At 33.9% G+C, this 25970-nt stretch overlaps 1 long non-coding RNA gene across 1 annotated transcript; it reads right to left on the bottom strand.

Moving 5' to 3' along the window:
- Positions 1 to 24034: 24034 nt before the first annotated feature.
- LOC150035656 (uncharacterized) lies at positions 24035 to 25670 on the bottom strand. The gene is made up of 2 exons (XR_016530331.1): positions 24924 to 25670; positions 24035 to 24277 (listed from the first exon to the last, which is right to left on the bottom strand). It is a non-coding gene; the product is annotated as an uncharacterized LOC150035656 (long non-coding RNA).
- Between the last annotated feature and the right edge of the window lie 300 nt (positions 25671 to 25970).

Here is a 25970-nt window from a genome sequence, read left to right as displayed (position 1 = left end):
TCGACGGTGTCGCTTGCTAATCTACGCCGATTTTCGCGGATTGCAGGTCGTCGTCCAGAACCTCGAGATCCCACAATCACTTGCGCCCAGATCTGAAGATTTATAACTAGACAGTCACGCAAGGGTGTTTCGGATCGTTGTTTCTCGTCGTTTGTGCTATCAACAATAAAGGTCGTTGGAACTTGTGGATTTTGGGTACCATTTTAATTGGATTTGTTGGCTAATAGTGTTCTGCTTCAACCTATTGACACATATTTATTTGGGTTTAAAAAATCAAGAGGATTTTAGTTAGCTTTGAAGTTAAAAGTGTGCTGTCAAGAGGATTTTGGTTGTGGTTTCGACAAGCTTTTGGGTAAGATTATTGGGAATTATTTTAGTTAATTTGGTTATTGGAACTAAACTCTTTCTTATTAATTGTAAATTTGGATTATGTTTAGGCCTAATTCAAGATCCATCTAAGCTAGGAGGAAGATTAATTTGCTTGTCGCTTAGACATAATTTTTGACTTCGAAGTAAGTAATCTTACCATTGGAACTGCCCAGAGCCAGGCTTTAGTTGTATGTTAGCATGGTGAGTGTATGTTATGGTAAATTGTTAGCATGTTAATTGATAGTATGACCTGAATCAAAGTATGTTCTGGCACGAGTTCTGAATTGTTTAAATACACACCTAAGCACTTGATCGTTAGTATGTGATGGTATGTGTTTTCTTATGTCGACGTCTGATCTGCTGGTATTGAGTCATACTTGTATGTTGTAGAATTATGATGTAAGGTTTATATGAATGTTGTATAATATGTTGTTGAGGATTATGTGTATGTGATGGAGCCATGGTACCAGGGATTTCATGTATGTTTTGGTATTGTACGATGTTGATTCTTTGAACAATGAGACTGTGTGAATATCCTCATTGATTAGTTAGATGCTCACAAGTTTTGTGTTTCCTTCGGGATTCACCAGTTTGTGTTTCCTTCGGGATTCACTAGTTTTGTGGGCATACTTAACTATAATAGGATAGGATTCAGTCTCTTGTCTGTTTCATGTGTTTATGTCCATATGCGGGTATCTAGAGGACATAGATGTCTAGCCTGACCCCAGTGATGGGGTTACTTACTGAGTATTTCATACTCATCCTTTCTTATGTTGATGTTTCAGGAAAAGGTAAAGATGTATCGGCGATGATGCAGCGGAATTCGTGATCGTGTCACTGGGACTAGACATTTTCGCTTCCGTATCTTGAAATTTGATATTTAGTTTTACTGTTTAAAATTTATTACTAAGGATTATTTCTCTTATATACCTTTGTTAGTCTTTAAGAATTTTGGATACCCTATAACTGTTTTAACAATTGCATTTAATAAACATCTTTTTAAATTTTGTGCATGCATTTATTTTAGTAACGGCCTTACCTAATTCCTAGGGGGTCGGGTCGTTACATGAATGGTCAGGATCAGACCATTTGTAGCACTTTACAACACTTGTAAATATCTACAAAGCGGGTCATATTCATAGTGTTACCAGGATAAGGTATCCCTTCTTTATCCTTATACTACAAACTATTTAGGTTATTACTTAAGGCATGATCCACTTGTATGTCTCACATACATGCTTAAGTTATATAAAATAACCAAGAATATTAGTTTATTGGATTTGAGTAAATGAAAATAAAATAACATTTATTTTATTAATAAAAATGTGTCCAAAATAATTACAAACTATGAGACTTCGGAAGAATTAGGAAATCGATCCCAACAATCTTCCACTTGTCCTAATGCCTCGGGAGACTAATGTACAATACATGAAAAAAACTGTACAATGTATAATAAACTAGGACATACTCTATACCCCATTATCATCAGCCACTTGTCCTATACAAGGTGTCGCATGTCTCGTAGACCCAGACTCTCCATATGACCCTCAAACACTTTAGCCATGAAAGCTTTCGTAAACAGATCAGCAACATTGTGTTCTGACGCGATCTTCGTGACTATCACATTACTGCGATGCACAATCTCCTCGATCAAATGACACTTCTGTTCAATATGCTTGCCACTTTGGTGACTCTGAGGTTCCTTTGAATTTTTCACAGCCCCGCTGTTATCACAATAGAGAGTGAGCGGCAAAGATATATTTGGAACAAATTCCAAATCTGTAAAGAACTTCCTAAGCCAAACAACCTCTTTAGCAACTTTACAAGTGGCTACTTATTCGGCTTCCATAGTGGAGTCCATAATGCATCCTTGCTTGATGCTTCACCAAACTACAACCCTTCCATTCAGAGTGAACATTGACCCTGATGTTGGTGTCCGAGAATCTCTATTAGTCTGAAAGTCAAAGTCTGTCTATCCTGTAAGGATAAAATCCTTATCTCCATATACGAGCATATAGTCTCTTGTTCTCTGAAGATACTTGAGAATCGTTTGGACCACTGTCCAGTGATCTAATCGTGGATTGGACTAATAATGACTGACAATCTCTACTGCATAGCAAATGTCAGATCTAGTATATAACATTACATACATGAGGCTTCCAACAACCGAAGGATAGGGAATCTGTCTCATTTCCTCAACCTCTTGAGGTATCTTAGGACACTGTTTCTTAGACAAAATAATTCCATGCTTGAAGGATAATAAACCCCTCTTGAAATTCTACATCGAGTATCTGATCAACATCTTATCAATGTACGATGCATGAGACAAGGAAAACCTCTTTTTCTTATGATCCCGAATGATCTAATCCCTAGAATATACTATGCCTTTCCCAAATCTTTCATTTGGAATTTGGCAGCTAGCCACTTTTTAATGTCAGTTAGAAAACCTACAACATTCCCAATGAGTAGGATATCATCCACATATAACACCAGCAAAGCTACTGAGTTGTTGATGATTTTGTTCACCAGCAAAGCTACTGAGTTGTTGATGATTTTCTTGTAAACACAAGGCTCGTCAACAATTTGATCATAGCTAAACGATTTGATCGCACTATCAAATCTAATGTTCCATGATCTGGACGCCTATTTCAGTTCATAAATGGACCTATTAAGCTTGCAAACTCTTTGCTCTTGATCTGGAATGATGAATCCCTCTGGTTGAGCCATGTAGATAGTCACCTCAAGATTACCATTCAGAAAGGCAGTCTTGACGTCCATTTGCCATATCTCATAATCATAAAATGTGTCTATGGATAGAAGTATCCTTATAGACATGAACATGACAACAGATTAGAAGGTTTCCTCATAGTCCACTCCCTCGACCTGGGTATAACCCTTTGCCACGAGTCTAGTCTTAAAAGTCTGCACCTTTTCATCTACACCTCGTTTTCTCTTGTAGATCCACTTATACCCTATAGGTTTTACCCCATCAGGCTGATCCACAAGTTTCCAGACAGAATTGAAATATATAGACTCCATTTTTTGATTCATGGCTTTAACCCACTCGTCTTTGTCAACATCCTTTATTGCTTGCTTATAAGACAATGGATCCTCAACTCCATCATCAGACACGATGTTTTGGGCTTCAGTCAAACCCATGTAGCATTCCGGTGGGTTCACAACCCTCCCATTATGTGGAGGCAGTCTCAACTCTTGAGATGGTTGACTAGATGAACCGACATCATCAACTCTTATTGATCTATCAGTCAGTTCAACAACTCTTATTGAACTCTCAGTAGTCTCATAAAAAATCTCATGCAAAACAAGCTTACTTCGCGGTTTATGATCCCTGATGTGGTCTTCTTCCAAGAAGATAACATTCGTCGACACAACTTTATTCTCACTCGGATCATAGAAGTATCCACCCCTTGTTTCCGTAGGGTAGCCTACAAAGAGGCAAAATTTCGAATGTGATTTCAACTTATTAGGGTTAGCCACAAGCATGTGGGTTGGACATTTCAAAATCCTTAAGTGGCGTAAACTACCTTTACCGCCTCTCTACAACTTAAAAGATGTTTCAGAAACACTTTTCGATGGAACGTTGTTCAGAATATAACATGCAGTCTCCATTGTAAATCCCCAAAACCAGTCTGGAAGATGAGAATAACTCATCATAGACTAAAACATGTCTAACAAGGTTCTGTTTCTTCTTTCTGATACACCATTCTATTGAAGTGTACATGGGGCTCAAAGTTAAGATGTGATTCCATGTTCTATCATATTTTTCTAGAATTCGAGGTCCATATACTCTCCACCACGATCAGATCATAGTGTTTTTATTTTCTTACCTAAAAAGTTTTCAACTTCAGCCTTATACTCCTTGAACTTTTCAAGAGCATCAGACTTACGTTGCATTAGGTATAGATACCCATATCTTAAATAATCATCTATGAAAGAGATGAAATATTCATACCCACCTCAAACTCTAACATTCATCGGACCACAAAGGTTTGAATGTATAACCTCCAAGGTTTCCTTGGCTCTATAACCTTTTCCAGTAAAAGGTCTTTTGGTCATCTTACTTTCAAGGCATTATTCACTTATTGGCAAGGAGTTTTCTTCTAAACACTTTAGAAGTCCACGGTTCACCAAATTCTCAATCCTATTGAGTTTGATGTGACTTAAACTTAGATGCCAAAGATGAGCGTTTTCCTTAGGAGAAACCTTTGGTCTTTTTGTAGTTGTCGCCGTTCTGAACATTTCAGTATCAAACAAGGCTTTTATGACTAACAACCTTAGTACATACAAGTTATTTTCCATTGAAGCAAAACCAATCTCCATACCATTCTTGAAAATAAACACTTTACTCTCAGAAAAAAAAAATAGTATAACCTTGTTCAATGAGACAAGAAACCGAGATTAAGTTCCTCTTGATATGAGGAACTACAAAAACATTATCCCATAACAGATAATATTTCTTGTCCAAAAATAACTTCAGTCTGCCTACAACAACAGCTGAAACAACCTCACCAGTACCGACTTGAAGAGTCATCTCTCCATCTTCCAACGTTTTCTAGGAACTAAATCCTTTGTAAGAAAAATTAATGTGATTAGTAGCACCTGAATCAAGTATCCAGGCAGAATCATTATTCTCTACCAAACACGTCAACAAGACAAATAAATCATATTTACTGTCTTTAGACTTCTTCCTCTTCTAGAAAGTAGTGGGATCAATATCAGAACCTATATAAGGTCCAAATTTCATTTCAGAGAACAATTCTCGTCGATGAACTTCACCAGAGTCAGCAATAAATGCTTTCTATTTTAGTCCCTTGACATTGAAGAAAGATTGGAGGTTATCTTAGAAATGACACTACTGGTTTCTTTGTCATCCATCCCTTGTTGCTCAAAAAGTGAGAATTGATGTTCAAACAATTCTTGCAACGAGTCCATGATCTGACGTGCAATGACTATGTTCTTAACCCTCTTAGCCAATGCATCATGTATGCTAGCCAAAATTTGAAGTTGGGCCAACGAGTTAGCCTTCATCCACACCTCATATGCATTACGAACATTTTTCAGTGCATTAAGGGTCAGGACTTGAGGACACTACTCAACCATGACAAACTCGAGGTCATTTACCACGAAATATGTTTTAAGAGGCTTTTTCCAATGTATGTAATCGATCAAATTAAAAAAGGCAACTAACAAAAAATCATACATGTTACTGAAACAAAAAACACATTGATCTACATTAGATTTTAGCAAATACTCTTTTAAAAAAACATCCAATATGGTTTAACAAAATCTAAATGAACCCCGTGTGACATCTAGTTTTACAATGATGCTTCAGTGGTTTAGGACAAAAGCCACCAAAAGGTAGTCAATTTATCCCTCCTCTGAATTGAGACACTCTCAACCAATCATTAATACCAGAACAACTTTTGTTCCTATAACGACTAGCCATCATTGATTTGGTCAAGAAATCATTAACTTCCTTAACAATTTTTCGTAAGTGTGACCCTTCATTTTAGATCCTATAGTTCCGCCTCAAACAGCCAATTCGAAAGGAAAAAAACAGATTGGGGAAAAAACTAAAGTAACCTTATCCCTTTCTAGAGTTCATCTTGATATTGAATAACCACACAAAAACCATCTGAAGGGGGACACTCCCAAGGTGCCACGAGGCCATGCAAGAAGATCTCACAATGCAAACTAATGAAGGAGACCGCAGAACATGTTGACACACATCCTTCACCCACTTACTATAAATACTCTCTCCGTCCACCTTGATATTGACTCATGCAAATATCATCCGAAGGGCGATGCTCCCAGGACACTACAAGGCCAAACATGAATCTCATGACATGAACATTAAGGGAGAAACGTGAGTGGAATTGACATATCATATATATCTTTTCCTCCCACTGAGTATTTTATAACCTAGGGTTTAGTTTACTTAGAAAAAACATGGCTAAGGATTTTAACTAAGTGACTTTTTTAGATTTTCCCAAAAGTAACTCTTACTTTAGAAAGTTGAACAACTTTTGATCATCATTTATTAGACCCTTTAACGAAGTCTTTGATCAACTGTCGCATGCTCGTAGAAAATCTATCTAATTCACCTTTCTAGGTAGGTTCCCATGTGAGGTGCTCCGTTTCCGTCAGCTTAAATACCGCAGCCTAGACAGAACCCACCTTAGACAAAAAGTCCTTTATAAATAGATTTATTATAAATTTAATCTTATATGGAAATAAATTTAATCCTATTAAATCAATTCAAAAGATTAAACTTAGGTATCTAATCTCATTAGAACTAGAAACTTAGGTCTATCTCAATCCAATTTTAAAACTCTTTTAAAACATGAGTTCATCTAAGTTCGCATGCAACTCTTTCTTATCAATTTTAGTTATAATTTCCATTATAACACTTATAAACAGAAACAACCAATACCATCCACAATGCAAAGCAACACATACAAGGCATTCATAACTTTTATAAATAAGACTTAGTGTCATGCTCCATGCATTGTTCATTCATTACTACTTGTATATAACACTTATATAACAAAGCAATGAACCAAGCATACATGCTCCCATACACCCTTATACTATAACTCTTATAATATAAAGATGATGCATCAATATGCTTAATGCATGCATAAATATAACTCTTATATTTCATGATGTATGAGCATGCTTTCTTGTAATTTCATCATGCCAATTACTATATTATAACACTTATAATATATGATGCATGAATAAAATGCATAACCTAAGATGGGTTTTAAATCTATATATCATACACTATGGCATATAAACAAACATACATCTTATGTACATTAAATAAAATTTGATGAATCGGGATAATTAGCCTTAAATCCTTAAAAAAAAAAAAAAAAAAAAAAAAACTAACTATTACAAAGTGCAAAAAGTCAACCGATTCAAACAGGTGAACCAGGTCTTGAACCGTTCGGACGAAGCTCACATCTCTTTGATTGTGTAATAAATCCCTGTGATCGTCTAACAACATTATGTGAGCATAAACGATCGTTTAGCAATGATCGTGTAATTTTGATTATGCGATTAAGCATGAAGGTCATGTGATCGTGCAGTGCACATGGTGCAATGTAAGACTTAAACGATCAATTAAACGACAACGATGCGGTGAAGCATGATCATCTAAACAATCACTGGGCAAGCGTAAGGTATCATATACCGGGTGATCGTATAGTAAGTGACTATGCGATGAGGCATGTTGAACTACATGATTGTTTAGTGCACGTGCCTTTTACTAAACGATGAGTATTAAATACTTTATGCGATTGTTTACCTCAAGCGCCTATGCGATCGAGCAATCAATGCTATATAATAGAGTAAACTCTTCACCCCATCATTTAACATTAGCTAAATGATCGTTTAGTAAATAATACACGATCGAGCAGAACTTTTCTATATGATCGTAGCAAAATCTCAACGATCGTTTAGCTTGAGCTACACGATACGACCAATCTTTGGTCTTCTTCCTCGATGAGAACTGCATCTCCATACTTCAGAGAATGAGTGAATTCTATCTTGTGTAATTGAGTTCCCAGCTCTCCAATCAGACGAATCCCCAAAAATGTAGGCTTGTTGAGTTGGCAATATGGACACTCTCACCCATACTAATCAAAGGACTGCCCTTATAGGCAGGAGTTCCCAAAACACTCAAGATTAAGGTCATGTCACCTATGATCCTTTCAATATAATGTAAGTCTCAATTATCAACAACGTTATATAAAGAGACTAATCATCTTAGGATCTGGTCTTATACAAACTCTTTGTATAGAAGACCCCCGCTCGCATGTCTCCACATGAATGGTCAGGATCAGACCATTTATAGTATTTTACAACACTTGTAAATATCTACAAAGCAGGCTGTATCCGTAGTGTCACCAGGATAAGGTATCCCTCCTTTATCCTTATACTACAGACCATTTAGGTTATTACTTAAGTCATGATCCACTTGTATATCTCATATACATGCTTAAGTTACATAAAATAACCACGGATCTTAGTTTATTGGATTTGAGTAAATGAAAATAAAATAACACTTATTTTATTAATGACAATGTGTACAAAATGTTTATAAACTACGAGACTCCGGAAGAATTAGGACACCAATCCCAACAATTACGTGCACAGATTAGTAGTTGAACATCAACTTAGATGGGCATATGTCGATTACATCTATAGTCAACTCTACAAACAACACTAGATTATGTTGGTGATAGTCATGAACCTTGGGCACATCCTTTTGTATGACTCACTCCCCAATTATATCACACAGAAGGATCTGGTATCATTCCTAAGGTCTTTATGCTTCACTCTCCCTTCACTAGCACATTTCTACAACTTATATGTTGTAAAGCCCAACCTTACACATAGTCTTTGGAGGTTGAGTCATGTCAACAAGCTTCTTACAGGGGTCAGATACACTAGACTGTGGGATATTTTGTCTTAAGTTCTTTGAATATTTGGTGACTGGGTTTAGTCTGGAGAGTTTACGACAAGATAAAACACATGATTTTAGGTTGCAGTATGGTGTCAAGTTGTGGGGCGATCAGTGTTTTTATTAGAACTTTCTATGTAAATTCTGATAATTTTTTGTAAATGTATGAACCTATTAATTTTATAAAAGCAATTCGTATATTTCCATACTTTATGAGAAATTTTTCCATCGTAAGCAACTATATGTGTATCGAGTGTACATGATTTTGGGTGTCATGTATCGAGTATCATGCATCAAGCATCGAGTAACATGCATCGAGTATCGAGTAACTTGCATCGTGTATTGGGTAACTCGCATCGAGTATGGTATAACGAGTATCGTATATCGAGTGAAGTCATTGGATCAAGTATTGTTTATCGAGTATTGTTGAGTAATCATATATCGAGAAAGATGCATCGAGTAGTAGGTAACGTGTAAATTCAATCGAGTATCGAGTATTTATCAGAATGTCTTTACTTTACAAAATGAACAATATAATGTAGAGTAATAAATTATAAAGTATTTATCATAAGGCTATACATTATTTGACATCGATTGTGTTTGGGTCCCTTGAGTCTTAATCCTTGCCCGTTTGTTGCGTTTGGACGTATCAAGTAATTCATTGCACTTTTGTCTATTATGTCCCGATTAGCCACACCGTCCACGTTTCTTTAATGTGACATGTTCTCCAGCAGACAATATCTTATTTACCCTTCGTCTACCAACCTGTACCACTATTTTAGATGGGAGTATTTTTACCTCAGTATACCCTAGTGGCTTTTTCCATCCGGATACATGACCAAGCGGATTTGTTGACTCCGTGTATGCTAAAGAATCAACACTATAGAATCTGTTGCATAGAGTAATTAGATTAATATTGTGCTCTCAAACTGCAACAATAATAGCATACGAACACAGAATCTCCAAACACTGAAATTGTATGCAACTACATTCTCGAGTGTTAAAGTTGACAATACCATCTAATCCACCATCCTTGACATGAAATCTATAACAATCGATTAGATTTGCTCGGTATCGCCTAGCTTTGTCACACTCTAAACTCATTGTTTCCTCTACATACTTTGAATGTGTTGATGTACTATTAAATCATATTGTTCGCCTCTCAGGAAACCAACCTTGAAGTCAACCTCTAATGTGTTCTAGCAAGTAAATTATTGGAAACACTCGGGCTTCTTTGGTAATAACATTGAAGCATTCGACACTATTGTTGGTCATGTTATCATATCAGTTCCTCGATTGGTAACACCATACCCATCACTGAGTATCAACTGAAGGAACCTAAATCGAAGGGAACCATAAGTGGAAGCAATGTCGTCCCAGTTCCCATTTTTTATTGAATGTAAGTTTTTACAGTAAAGAAAGAACAAGAAATGCATTTACATAAATTACAGCATCCTATAAAATTAGGTTTTAGAAACCTTACTTTTGAAGACAGATCTTCAAGAATCCCTCGAATAGTATACAAACATCTTGAAGACTTTCTTCAAGAATTCCTCGATTTAATCCTATACGAACACTACCACAACGGTTTCCCTGGTATTCTCAGGTATAGAACCCAGGAATGGTAGGCTCTGACTATTTTGGAATGAGGGAAAAAGGTTTGAGTAGAGAAGAGGAAGAGTTGGGAATGTTTTTATACAACTCAAAACTCACAGAACTTTTCTGTATTTCTCACAATGTGTGTCACGTAGAAGGAGACTCTCACCTCTCTTCCTAAAAGCCAAAATTGTAGCAACCACCCATGTAAGATAAAAGAGGGGGAGAGAGTTGTAATTCCCCCCTTCATTTTAAATTAAAATAGTATTTAATGTATATATATATATATATATATAAAACTAACTAACTTATTATATCATATATATTAAATTATATGTTATATCAAATATAACATATAATCTATAGTTTTATTTCCTCTCACTAAAGTCATAATGTATCAAATACATTATAATAATTATATCATATATAATTAAATCCCTCTATTAATTTGAACAATTCAAATTAATCTAAAAACTAATTCTCATTTAATCCTATTGAGCTACCAGGGGACCTCATGGACTTGTAGCTTGAAGCTCTAACGGTACATGAATAATTAATCAAACTCTTTAATTAAATTATTCACCATTCGTTACCTATCGGGCACTCCACTAAAGATCGACAACAGAACTTTTCGCACTACAGATATATTTCTGTATTCATTGGATATAACCAATCAACAGTACGATGACCCTTCACAAATTGCTCGTAAGTACAGCTAAGCCAAATTACCGTTTTGCCCTTGTAGTTATATCTAACTCATTAAGTATCACTGATCCCTTTAATGAACAATAGATCATAGTCCAACTATGACTAAACCCCTCTGGGGCCAGGAGAATGTGTGACGCCACATTGTTCAAGCCTTAGAATCAGCCCTCAAGGAAGCAATTTATCTACTTATTCCGACCTCAGAAAGGAGTGAATTCTTTCTTGTGTAGTTGTGTTCCTAGCTCCCCAATAAGACGAATCCCTAAAATGGTAGGCTTGTTGAGTCGGCGATCTGGCCACTCTCACCCATACAAATCAAAGCACCGTCCTTATGGGTAGGAGTTCACAACTCACTCAGAATTCAGGTCATGTTGCCTATGGTCATCCTGGTGAAATATAAGTCTCTATTATGAATGGTGTTATATAATGAGACTAAACATTTCGTGGTCAAGTCTTATACAAACTCCTTTGTATAGAATATCCCAAGCTCACTTGTCTATACATGAATGATCAGGATCAGATCATTTCTAGCATTTTACAATAATTGTAACATCAACAAAATGGCCCATACTCGTAGTGTCACCAGGATAAGGTACCCAGCCTTATCCATCTACTACAAACCATTTAGGTTATCACTTAAACATGATAAACTTGTATGTCTCTGCATACATGTTTAAGTTACAAGATAACCTTGGATGTTAGTTTATTGGTTTGTGGTTAATACAATTAAAAAATGGAATAAAATATCATAAATAGACAATGAATTTGTTCATTATATTTATAAACTATAGAACCCTACGAGATTTAGGGCATTAACCCCAACATCAACATCCTCCAAATATCTTTCAAGGGAACCGTTGTTGTAGTGGACCTAATGGTGCTTGAACTCTGATTCTCGATACGCTCTACAAGCATTATGAAACAATTTTCTAATAGACTCATCCTTGAAGTATTTCTCCACGCTTCTTTTCAAATGGTAGGTAAGTTTGTGGTAAGAATTAAGCAATACGACATCAACATCATTAGCTATACTCTATCCATGGTCTAAGATAAATACGAGGTTAGGGCATTCACCAATTGCTATTTTAATATTCATCATGAATCACTACAGGGCTTGGTCATTCTCACTATCAACAATTGCATATGCCAGTGGGTACAGTTGGTTGTTACCGTCCATTGCAAGACCAACTAGCATTGTTCCCTTATACTTACCTTTTAGATGAGTACCATCTACAATGATCATGGGTTGACAACTCTTAAAACCTTTTAAACTCGCACCTAATTCCATGAACATGTATCTGAAATATTTTGATTCTCCAAGCTTGATCTCAAATACTGTTCCAGGATTTTCTATCTTTAAAGCCTCACCATATGCATGCAAGTTAACATATGATTCCTCTGGCGTCCCCCTTGCAAGAGCAAAAACAGTTTCTCTTACACGTCATGCCTTGTCATAACTAATATTGACACCGTACTGATGTCGCATATCCTCAATAATATGGTGCAGTTTGCCACCCCCCCCCCCTCCCCCCAACCAGCGCTGAACTTGTCCTTCATCAAGTGACCAATAAAGAATATGTTGGCTTGCCTGTGGTCATAATTCAATACTTCAATCGAGCATGTGCGATTGGGCGTGCATTTTGTGATCTTTAAAATATCACATCCATACATTTTAATTGTTTGAGCGACCCACTTACAAGTAAAGTGTAAACATCGAATATTATACAATTTTTTATTTGATTTTTTAACCCGTGATTTAAAGTTGTTCTTAATAGCCAACGTTTCTAACCTCATCTTCACATCGCTCTTGCTGAAGAAAATTTGACCTACTTCAAAATTTGACCTACTTCAATGATATCACCCCTGATTTTGGTGAGGCACACTCCCAACAAAATAGGCAAAATCATTTGACATAATTAGAGTTGGTTATTCTTCATTCACAACAGAAGGACCATTCCCTAAAACAACCTGGGATGGTTGTTCTCCATTACCAGCCTCTTCCTCTTCTATCATCACATTCTCATTTACACATATTCCAACCTCTTCTATTGTCACATTCGGATGCATTACGTTCATTATATTAACATCAATGTTGTCTTTATACAGTGAGACGCTCGATGGAAAAACATCATGCTTATTGACATCCACTCCATACATGGGTTGGTCTTCTCTCTCTGGGTAATCAAATGTTGCATCATTTTTTGGTAATCAAATCACAAATGGATGACGTCAACAGAAAGCTACTTTCCATTATTTTTTCTATATGTGACCATTTTTCATTTGGACCTCCCAAATGAGGCCATTCGTACAAAAAACCCTTTCTTTAGATCTAATGGTGATTCTTTTTCTCTTCTTCTTCTTTCTTCAGATCTGATGCAACAAAGGTGATTCTTCCTCCTCCTCCTCCTTTTCTTTTTAATCGTTGTCTTTTTCTTTCTTTCTTTCTTTCTTTCTTTTTTCTTCTTCTGCAATATCCTCTTTTAAGATTTCCTTTCTAGTTTTCTTCTCCTTCTTCTTCTCTTTCGGAATTTCCTTTTTATTCTTTTTTCTTCGGTTGAAGTGGCAAAGAGAGAAACAGAAGAATTCTTCCCTTTTTCTCTAGTTTCATCTTCTTCAGTTTCAAGTAGAACAGAGGTAATGAGTGAGGTGGGTTGAGATTGTGACTACAAAAAGAAGGAAAACCCTAACATATTTTAAAATAGGTTCGGGCAAACAGTGGACCGAATCAGACCAAACCAACTTGGTTCAGTTTGGTTTGGTTTCATTATATATTTAATAAAATGTGACTCAAATTGAACCCAACCACATTAACCTGGTCCGATCCACTAGTTCAATTCAATTATTTACACTTGTAAAACATACAACCTTAATTTGGTTTGACTAATATTATGTTATTAGAAGCGGGTGCATCTTTTTATTTTGAGGGTGAATCAGTTTCTATTTCATGTCATGTGTTAAATATAGTGTCATATAAAAAGTCAAAGGTTACAACCTTTTTGTCACACCCCATTCAAAATTACCTTACCAAACCTAGGACACGAAATGATGACAATAGATTCCAATTAAACAATGAAATCCATTGTCAAACGCTATAAATATTTTTCGAAACAAGTGGCCAGCAGATACTTTCTTAATAAAATTTATTGAAAATTTTATAAAAGTTTTAGTAGGGTTTCCCCTTAAAATTGGATAGACCACACCTAAAAAAGGAAAACTTGATAAACACTCTCAAATGATGTATTAAAAAATCCAACACTACTTCCAATGGTACTTTACGATATTCTATTCAGAGATCAGCTAAAAAATCATCAACCATATAGCAAAAAACCAAAACTAATGGAAAGGTATGAACTTTCAATTTAGAAACCAACATAAAACTAAAACGATATGATGTCATTAAAATCATATTAGCTACTTCTTTGATATAAAACCAAATGTCATTATTTCAATAACATGGAACAAATTCTATGTAATTTATATACAATTGGTGGCAGATCATCGTCTCACGTAGGCTTGTTAGAACCTAAAATTCTACTTGGTAAAAAAATTTAAGAAAGATTCAGCTAAAAATTTCAGTGATTGATAAGTTAAACTAGAAGAACAATTTCAAGAAAATAATTTCAAATGAAAAATTATACTTTCTCAATAGAAATTTAAAACTCTAAATGATGTGAGTTGTGAGTAATTTCAAGTTCGAGATAATTAAAAGCATATAGAAAATTTCGTAAAAGTAGTTCTTGAGAACATGATATAAGTGAAGTAATGGAATTCCATAGCAGAAGTATGTGAATACACGTGCTAATGTAATTCAATTTGAAAAATTAAAAAATTGACAACATAAAAGAAGTACAAGATAAACATATATACATACAACATGTTTTTAAGGGAAAAAAAAGATTACCTCTTGAAGACCTTCTTCAACGCAATCCTCCTCTTTTTCACGAACTCATGAACACCGAAACTTCTTCCCAAACTCACGAACAAACACGAACCCTTAGCAAGACACCACCACTCGGTTTTCTTGCTATTTTTCGAACAATGATCAAGGATTGTGGGATCCTTAATTTGATAAGGAGAGTTCTTATGAGAAAAAGCTTTTGTGTGAGGGAGAAGAAGAATTTTTTATAGAGAGAAACTTTTTTTTTTTTTTTTTTTGTGATATGTATCAACAAATCAACATAACCAAAAAATTCTTCTCTCTTTTCATGAGTGAAGACGAAGTGGTTGGAGATAGAGTTATAAGTCCCTTCCACATTTCACAAATAACTCCGAAGGGAGCTATGTTTTAAAATTCAAATTTAGTTTAAATAATTTGTATGTTAAATCAAATTTAATATATATAATTAAATAAATATTAATTAATTAATTAATCAATTAATTATCATATGTTTAATTTAATTTGAATCATATTCAAATAACTTCTCCATAATCTCTAATTTTAATATGAATCTCATTCATATTAATTATAACCTATAGTTTTAATATGAATCTTGTTCATACTAATTATAACCTATAGTATTTTATGAATCTTATTCATATAATTAATATTGAATCTTATTCAAATATTCATCTCTCACATATTATAAAGTATAATTTTGAAGTTTATTCAAAATCAACTTTATGTTGTAATATATCCATATACATTATATTAATTGTGTCTTATAAAATTAATTCCCTTATTTAATTTGAAAATTTTAAATTAATCCAAAATTAATTGGTTATTTTTTATATTATTGGATATAGTGTATGCTCTAGTTTATTGTATTAATATGCATTATTATATTATAATTGTTATATTTACTATTTTGTATACCCCACTAGCTTTAGGACAAGTGTGAGATTGTTATGGATTGTGCCCTAAATCTGGTAGTTTATAATGTATAAATGAAATTCATTTATTTAATAAAATAAGGAGTTATTTTATTTGATATTTAGACTTGTGTAACTCAATCTAATAAACTAAGATCTGATATTATTTTATGTAACTTAAACATGTATGTGGTTGACATACATGTGAATCTGTTTAAGTAATAACCTAAATGGTCTGTAGTATATGGATAAGGTTGGGTGTCTTATCCTAGTGACACTACAGATGCCATTTTGTAATTGTTACAAAAGTTACAAAGTGTTACAAAGGATTTGATCCTAATCGTTCATGTAGAGACATATGAGTGAGAATTTCCTAAACAAAGAGTTTGTACATAAGATTGGACTGCGAAATGATTAGTCTCTGTTTATAACACCGTCAATTGAAGACTATATGTCACACCCCTTCCCAGATTTCCCTTTAACCTGTAAGGAGATGTGACTGCAACAGTTACCAACCCTCTCGTTGGCACTTACTGCATACTAACCTGCTTAACCTAAATTAAAACCCTAAAATGCACACAAACTCAACCATATACTTAAGACAATACATTCATTAATAGAGTTCTACATTACTCTTCATTAATACAACTTATATACTTTACATAAGCAGTGGGCCCAACACACTCAACTAGTCCTTACATGACATAATACAAGCGTACTACTTTACACATAACCCACACATAGACTTTCTAACATAGACTTTCTAAACATCAGCTCTGGGAGGCCCTTCAGCCTCAACTTCCACATTAAATATCTTTACAAGAGAGCGACTCCTCTTGTCCGCTCTTGAGCATAACCTTACTGAACTAAAATTTGATTGGGGGAGGGACCCTCCAACCCAACTTTCACTATGACCTTGGTCAAGGTGTGTTACTTCTGACCATTACTTATGTCTTTAATTGTAACTCATCGAACATCTTACATAAAACTTGAAGCATAAAACATAATAACATTCTGTGAATACTTCCTGAATCTTAGTTGAGAACGAGCATTCATCGCTCAAGTTCCCAACGTCTGTATCAAGCCAAGAGACCCATACTTCGGCCTCAGGTTATTAAATATGGCCTAAGAGACCCATACTTCGGCCTCTCATTTAAAACTTTCTACGTGCACGTGGAGTTACTAAGTACCGTCAACACCTTAGGTACTTTCTGGACCCTTCCATGCCTTCAGTATTAGGCTTACTAAAAACATATCATGCTTTAAAATCATACGTATTATGAATCTCAGAACATAGCTTCAATCTTAGCATTTGTAGAAATTTAGCTATAATCTTTAAAATGCATGTTTCGACATAGAATACTCAATTGGAAATAAAACTAACAAATCACCTTGGCATGCGATAAAACAAGGACGTACTTAATTGCTTGAAAACATATAAACTTATCAATAATTATCATTGAAATCGCATGGTTAACCAATGCATAGCATCCTTCATTTAATGCGGAACCAACTCAATGCATAACATCCTTCACTAACAAGTTTTACTTAAACTTGAGTTCATCTCTTGGGCTATGGCTCCTCTTTCCATCACCTTCCTAGTCCCATTGGCCCTACATGTACGTAAATAGGATCCTATCATCAACCATCTCTAAGCTTGGTTACCACTTCGAGGTATTGAGCTAAACATACTTTACTAGGAGTCCTTCACATAAACATCAAACTTAGCTTTGTCTTATAGACTTAGCTTTCCCTAATAACATGTGCTAACCATTTAGGTTTTGTCTAGGGCATAAGCACTAGACATTAATCACTTAAGAACATCATGCCTGGACCATACCTATCCATACTTTATAAGTTATTAATCTATCAAGCATTCGTAATTTGTTCACAGGGTTGACATTAGTAGGAGAAGCTCATCGATCTTAAAATGATTTTCCGAAGACTATGAGTGACTCTAATGTTTACAAATGTTTATGAATGATTTAGCAAGCCATGCTTTAATGAAAGTTACTTATTGATAGCCAGCCTCAAAAGTTTGCCAAGCTATTACTTTATTTGCTTTCAGAATTAAGCGCACATTTATTCCTTTCGCTTTCAATTCTTCGTACTTACCTTAGGACGTCGGGTACTTAGTAGAATTAAAAAGGCTTAAATTTTAGCTGGACGCCTCCTTTCTAATGCCTACACCAATACTTAGTAGGATTTTTGGGGTTTCAAACCCTCATTTAGCAAGTAGATGTTTGTTCGCCCAACAAATTCCAGATTCATCTTCTAATGTCAATAACTCGAAATCCATAACTCATTTTAAGAAAAATCCTTTTTCAAACATGCTCATAATTGTCTTAACAACGTTACCTCAAAATTTTAATGTAAAAATATTCGTGGTTTGATCTGAAGCTTTAAATCTTCACCATCAGCCCCAAAACGAACTAACTGCTTGCTCGTATAACGATTTCTAAGTTTAACTTCTAAAATATGTAACTCAAGCCTCATACCTTATCTTGCAAGAGTTCCTTCTACAAACTTACTCGTAAAGGTGATAACAATATTATCTTAAATTTTCAGCTTGAAAATCCATGTGGTTTAGCCCAGATCTTGATTTTTTCATCGACGGCCCGAATTCATACAAAAACAAAACCCATCGTTTCTGGTGAGACTTCCAATGGTATTCTGGAAACTACTCGATGGAAAAACTCGATGCTCGATGGGATACTTGATACTTGATGCTCGATGCATGATCCTTCCTCGATCACACATACTCAATGCACGATCCTTCCTCGATCGCATATACACGATGTTCGATCCTTCCTCGATCGCACATACTCGATGCAAGATGGCATTTATTCAATGTCTGCCTTGTGCTTACTTGATCCTCAGCCACCATCTTTCACGATCAACACTTAGCCAAAATTTCTTTTTGCATGGCTAGCTTATTAAGCACTCGAGAGCTGAGTTTCTCATACTTAAATGTTTCCCTCTTCATTTCCTTATCCTTAAACATACTTAAGTGATGTAATTAAAACTTGGGTCTTACACTATAGGTGACTCAATCTTAATCCTAAATGAGTTATGAACTCTGTATATGAGGGCAGTCCTTTAATCTGTATGGGTAAAAGTGATCATATTTGCAAACTTAATAAGCCTACCATTTTGAGGATTTATCATAAGGAGCTGTGAACAAAGCTACACAAGATAGAATTCACTCCTTCTCGTCTTTAGGGCAAGTAGATGAATTTCTCCCTCATGGGTTGATTTTAGGTCTTGAAAAATGAGACCTCACCCTTTCACTGGCCCGAAAAGGGTTAGTTTATAGTTGAACTATAAATTGTTTGTTCATTAATAGGATCAGTGGTACATAAAAAGTTAGATGTAACTATAGAAGTAAAACAATAATTTGACCCACCTGTAATTACGAGCGATTTCATGGACACAAAAATATATCTAGTGTGAAGAGTGTAGCTGTGGGTCATTAATAGAGTGACTTGCAATTAATGAATGTTAATTAATTCAATTAAAGAGTTTAATTAATTAATCTCGTATTATTGGAACTTCTAATTAATCTGTAGGTCCATAAGGTACCTTGCTAGCTCACTTAGGGTAAAACAAAAATCAACTTTATATTATAATATATTTATATATATACATTATATTAATGGTATCTTATACAATTAATTCCTTATTTAATTTAAACAATTCAAGTACCATTGATCCCTTTAATGAACAAACAATTTATAGTCCAACTATAAACTAATCTCTCTTGGGCCAGTGAGAGAGTGATGCCTCATTGTTCAAAACCCATAATCTGTTCATAAGGGAGTAATTCATCTACTTACCCTAAAGATGGGAAAGAGTGAATTTCATCTTGTGTAGCTATGTTCCTAACTCCTTACTCGGACAAATCTAAAAAATGGTAAGCTTATTGAGTCGGAAAATCCGGCCACTCTCACCCATACAGATCAAAGGATTGCCTTACACAAGAGTTCATAACTTACTCAAGATTAAGGTCGAGTCATTTATGGTAATCCTATGAAATGTTAATCTCTTCAATTAACGGTGTTATAAAGAGAGACTAAGTATTTCGCGGTTTGGTCTTATACAAACCTTTTATATAGGATACCTTCACTCGTATGTCTCCACATGAATGATTAGGATCACATTGTTTGTAATACTTTATAACTTTTATAACAATTACAAAGTAGGTCATACTCGTAGTGTCACCAGGATAAGGCACCCAATCTTATCCATATACTATAAACCATTTAGGTTATTACTTAAACATGAACCACTTGTATGTCAACCACATACATGTTTAAGTTACATAAAATAACCTCGGATATTAATTTATTGGACTGAATTATAAAATTCTAAATGTCAAATAAAATAACTCCTTATTTCATTAAATAAATGAATTTCATTTACGTTGAGGTTGATGCCCTAAATTTCATGGGTTTCGTAGTTTGTAAATTATTTGTGCACAAATTATTTTTTAATAAAATAAAGTGTTATTTTATTCGACATTTAGTCTGCATTTACCCAATCCAATAAATTAAGATCCAAGGTTATTCAATGTAACTTAAACATGTATGTAATTGACATACAAGTGGATCATGTTTAAGTAATAACTTGAGCGATTGTAGTATGTGGATAAGGTTGGGTACCTTATTTTGGTGAAACTACGAATACAACCCACTTTGTAATTGTTACAATAGTTGTAAAGTGCTATAAATAATATGATCGCTAATTCATGTGGAGATATGTGGGGGTATCTTATATTGGACCACAAAATGATTAGTCTCTTTTTATAACACCGTTACTTGAAAAGACTTATATTTCACTAAGATGACCATATGTAACTTGACCTTAATCATGAGTGAGTTGTGAACTCCTACCTATGAAGACAATCCTTTGATCTGTATGAGTGAGAGTTAACAGATTCACCGACTCAATAAGCCTACCACTTTTGGGATTTGTTAGAATAGAGAGTTGAAATACAACTACATAAAATGAAATTCACTCCTTCCCATCCTGAGGGTAATTAGATGAATTGCTCCCTTAAGTATTGCTTTTAGGTCTTGAATAATGAGGCACCTCAACCCCTCATTGGCCAGAGAGGGGTCTAGTTTATAACTAGACTATAATTAATTGTTTATTAAAGAGATTAGTGGTACTTAAAAAGTTAAATGTAACTATAGGAGTAAGACGATAATTTTGACCCAGATGTAATTATGAGCAATTTATGAAAGGTCAACTTACTGTTGATTGGTTTTATCGGTAAACACAAAAATATATCTATAGTGCAAAGAATGTAGCTATTGATCTTAGTGGAGTGACCGACAATTAATGAATGTTGATTGATTTAATTAAAGAGTTTAGTTAATTAGTCTTGTATCATCGGAGCTTCTAATATGTAGGTCCATAAGACCCTCTTGCTATTTTATTAAGGATAAAACAAGGGATAATTATTTTTGGAATAATTTAAATTGTTCAAATTATTTGGAGGAATTAAAGGTGTTAATTATATTGTGATGAGGCTGTTCGTGAGCTAATTGGGCTTCGAGATTGCATATACGTGAAAAGAGCTCTAGGCAAACAAAAAAGGGATCCGCCTCAAATCAAAACTCTTTCTCCTTTAATATAAAATATAATATATGTTGATACATTATAGTATAATTAATTATAAATATGATTTACAATTAAAACTATGTAAACTATGTAATATGTTAGAGATAAATATTTTAATAAGATTCAAATATTTTATATGAATTAAACTAATATAAATACTATTAGTTAAAATTAATGTGAATATGATTCATATTAAAATTATATGTTATATGAGAGGTTGTATTTTGAATATGATTCAAATCATACTAATATATTATATTTAAATAGTTGGTTAATTAAATATTAATTACTCTTATCAATTTAGTTATATATTAAAGTAGTTTAATATATAATTTAGATTAACTAGGAGTTATTCTATGTGAGTGAAGAGTTATTTTTTTTAATAAAAATTGTTGCTCCATCTCTCTCGTTTAAACAAAAGGGAGGAGTTTTTTGCAAAGCCCATCGATCACGAAAAGAAACTCATTTTCTCTTAGAAGAATTCTCTCTAGATCTCTCACTCCCTTTCAAATCTCTCTATCTTTTCCTTCTCTCAAAAGTAAAAAGGAAACCACATTTCCCATCTCTTATCCTGAGAATAGCAGAGACTCCAAGTGGTGGTGTCTTATTCGTTGGAGAAGTTTTTGGGTACGGCACGATTTGGCTTTGATACCAATGGAATGAATGAAATTCCATAACGGAAGCATGTGAATGCACATGCCAATGTAATTCAATTTGAAAAATCAAAAAATAGAGAAAATATAAATGGAGTACAGGACGAACATATATCATAGAACATGCTTTTAAGGGAAAGAGAAGAATACCTCTTGAAGACCTTCTTCAACATAGTCCTTCCCCTTTCCATGAACTCACGAACACCAAAACTTCTTCCGAAACTCATGAACGAATATGAACTTGTAGCAAGATACCATCAATCGATTTACTTACTATTCTCTAGACAAGGATCAAGGATTGTGGGATCCTTAATTTGGTAAGGAGGATTTTTGTGAGAGAGCTTTTGTGTGAAAGAGAGAGAGAGAATTTTTTTTTAGAGAGAAACTCTTTTTTTTTTTTTTTTTGGTGATATGTATAAATGAATCAACACAACAAAAAAAATCTCCCTTCTCTTTTTATGAGTGAAGGTGAAATGATTGGAGATGGAGTTATAATTGCCTTCCACACTTCACAAATAACTCCCAAAGGAATTATTTCCTTAAATTCAAATTTAGTTTAAATAATTTATGTATTAAATCAAATTTAATATATATAATTAAATATATATTAGGGAGATTTTTACAAATAGAAATAAATGACAAACTATTTATAGAAATAGAAAAAAACACTGATAGACACTAATAAACTTCTATCAGTGTTTATCAGCGATATACTTCTATTAGTTTCAATCACTGATAGACATTAATAGACTTCTATCAGTGTCTATCAACCTCTATCAAAGAATATTAAAATTTTGTTATTTTGTGTAAATAATTTTCCTTACTTTTCTATTTTTCAAAACCCCCCTAAATATTAATTGATTAAAAATTAATTAATTAATATATTAAATATAATATATTTAATTTAATTTGAATCATATTCAAAAAAACAACTTCTCACATAACCTATAATTTTAATATGAATCTCATTCATATTAATGATAACCTATAATTTTAATATGAAACTCATTCATATTAATTATAACCTATAATTTTAATATGAAACTTATTCATATTAATTATAACCTATAGTATTATATGAATCTTATTCATATAACTAATATTTTAATCTTATTCAAATATTTTTCTCTCACCTATTATAAAGTATAATTTTTAATCTTATTAAAAAATCAACTTTATATAGTAATGTATCTATATACAGTGAGTTGGTAAAAACCAACACCAAATCCCAATTTGTACCCAAATCTATGTCTTTTGGCGTAGAGTAATCTCAATATATACAGTAGAGCAATCTTTGTCGTACTATGCATCGAGTAATCTCTAGACACATAATAGAGAAATCTCTGTCGTACTATTTACTGAGTAATCTCAAGGTACATAGTGGAGCATGCAATCTTTGTCATACTATATACGTACCAAGTACTCTCAAGGTGCATAATAGAGTAATCTCTATCATATGTGCACTCAAAACGACCCCTCAAAGGAAAAAGCACTCTGACACACGGCCCAAAGTCTATGTGTATTTGTCGAAGTGTGTCTCAAAGACCAATCTCTCTAGTATGTTATGAAAAAACATTCACGTATCATATGGGTAATCCCCATGGGAATAAGAATTCAGTGGTTTGAAAACCACTCTCAACTTAGAAATCATGGACCTCATCAATTTTGGAAAATCTTACTTCCGCATCATTCATAATTCATTATCAAAACAAATCTTCCCATCAATCTCAAAACATAATGATAATCATATCCCCTCAAAGTATTATTTCACAATTTAAAACACATGTTAGATCCTCAAATGACATAAAGCATATCTCAAATATTTATAAAAATCATAATCTCAATTAAAACGTGACATCACTTGAAATTTCAAAAACAATCAACATTCTTTCTAAAAACACAGATAGTACTATTGAAAGGAAGTTCCATAACTTTAACTAAATAATTAAACAATTTTGTAAAATAACCACTCACAGTATTATTGAAAAGAGAGATTTTTGAGTCGCAAATTATCTCGATCTCCAATGACCTGAAATAATAAATTAGCCTAAATGTATATGGACTTTGAATCACCAATTATAAAATAACACTCCTTATTTAGTACCATAAACCTCAGTTTACATATATTAAGAATAATTAACCATGATTTTCAATGGAGTCAAGTTTAAGTTCACAATGCTGTTTCTTCATTTTCTTTCCAACGACTTCTGTTTTTTTTTTTTTAAAAAAAAAAAAAAAAAAAAAAAAAAAAAAAAAAAAAAAAAAAAGTACTTTTAATGATAAAATAACCTATTTTTTCCTTTCAATATCCATCATCTTCTTCCTCTTTATTCAATCTATCATATTTTGCTATATTTTCCTTCTTTCTCCTCTTTTCTTCTTCCATTCCAACACTTCTCTTCTTTTTAGTCTCTCTCATAAACTTCAAAAATGAAGAAAGCATAAGTAAAAGAATTTCTTTCACTTAGCCTCTTCTAATTTCTTCTTCTTTCAACTTGAGTCAACCCCAAATGACACCATGGGGGCTACTAACCTATTCTTGATCAGTGTTGTTCTTAACTCTTGTTCAATCAATCGAAACTTAGCTCGAATCCGAAAACATAGTAAATTCCCATGTAGGAGTCTAACTTATCACACTCCAAATCAATTTGAAAGTGATCAAAACTAGTTATTACCTGCTAAATCTTACGAAAAACGTTTGATAGCTTGCTGGTTTGTGATCGAAAAGGTTCGAGCTTGTGGATATGAACACCTTAGGCCATGGGTAATCCAGAACAGAATCACTTGAGTTGTGAGTCTATTGGTCGTCATTGTGATTAAACGCTGCTACAAAGTTGTTGGTGGCAGAAATTGAAGTTATGGGCGTTGAAATCGTCATGGGGTCGTGAACTGTTGTCGCCGACTGTTGAGGTGAACCAAAAAGTCCTCGTCTCTACTTCAGCTCCAGCTTCTGTCAAAGACAAAGAAATAAAAACATTCGGTTAGAAATGGTTAGAAGCTGCAACAAATCTGCTTCAACAAATTATTGTTATGTTATTTCTGTTACTGTAATAAATTTGTACCAAAAAAAATCCAGTTCTATGTGATAAAATAAGTGTTACAACAGAAAAATAGTTTAGAGAGGTAAAAATAAAGTCTAAGAGGAAGTTTGAAAAAGAGGATGTACTCATCTTTGTAGTCTCAACTTGTAATCTTGAAGATCCTTTTCACAGTGGATGTAGGTGGATTACAAACACCTAACCACCATACTCCTTGGTTTGCTCTTCTTCTTCTCTTTGCATTTCTGTGTATGCATGTCATCTTCTTCCATACTTGAAGCCTAGAATCTGAGCACAACAGTCTAACCCTAAACAGAGAAGAATGAAGATCATAGAAAGCAATTAGAGAGAGAGAGAGAGAGAGAGACAAAAAAAACCTGAAATGTTTTTTCTGTAGGCTGGAAGAAACGTAAAGTTGAAGAGAAGAATGAATTACCATCTGTTGAATCAGTCTGAAGTCTGTCACATCAGGTATAGCTGCTTCCTTATCATCTTCTTTGGGCTGATCAGAAAGGTAAATGCAGAAATAAGTCTTTTGGGCCTTTGTTTTGTTTGTTCTGTAGAAAGGCCCATCAATAGCAACTGGTATCAGAGTTCCAGGTTTCTTGGAGGTCTTGAAGTTTTTGTTCAGCATTCTTGGAACTGAAATCAAAAACTAGTTTTTCTTGAAATTCTTGAAAAGTA

Source organism: Benincasa hispida, chromosome 6, assembly GCF_027475165.1.
Source record: "Benincasa hispida cultivar pf3 chromosome 6, pf3_genome.v1.1, whole genome shotgun sequence".
Classification (NCBI taxonomy): Eukaryota; Viridiplantae; Streptophyta; class Magnoliopsida; order Cucurbitales; family Cucurbitaceae; genus Benincasa; species Benincasa hispida.
The sequence above is the reverse complement of the archived record's forward strand: the minus strand, read 5'-3'. Positions and strand labels throughout refer to the sequence as shown.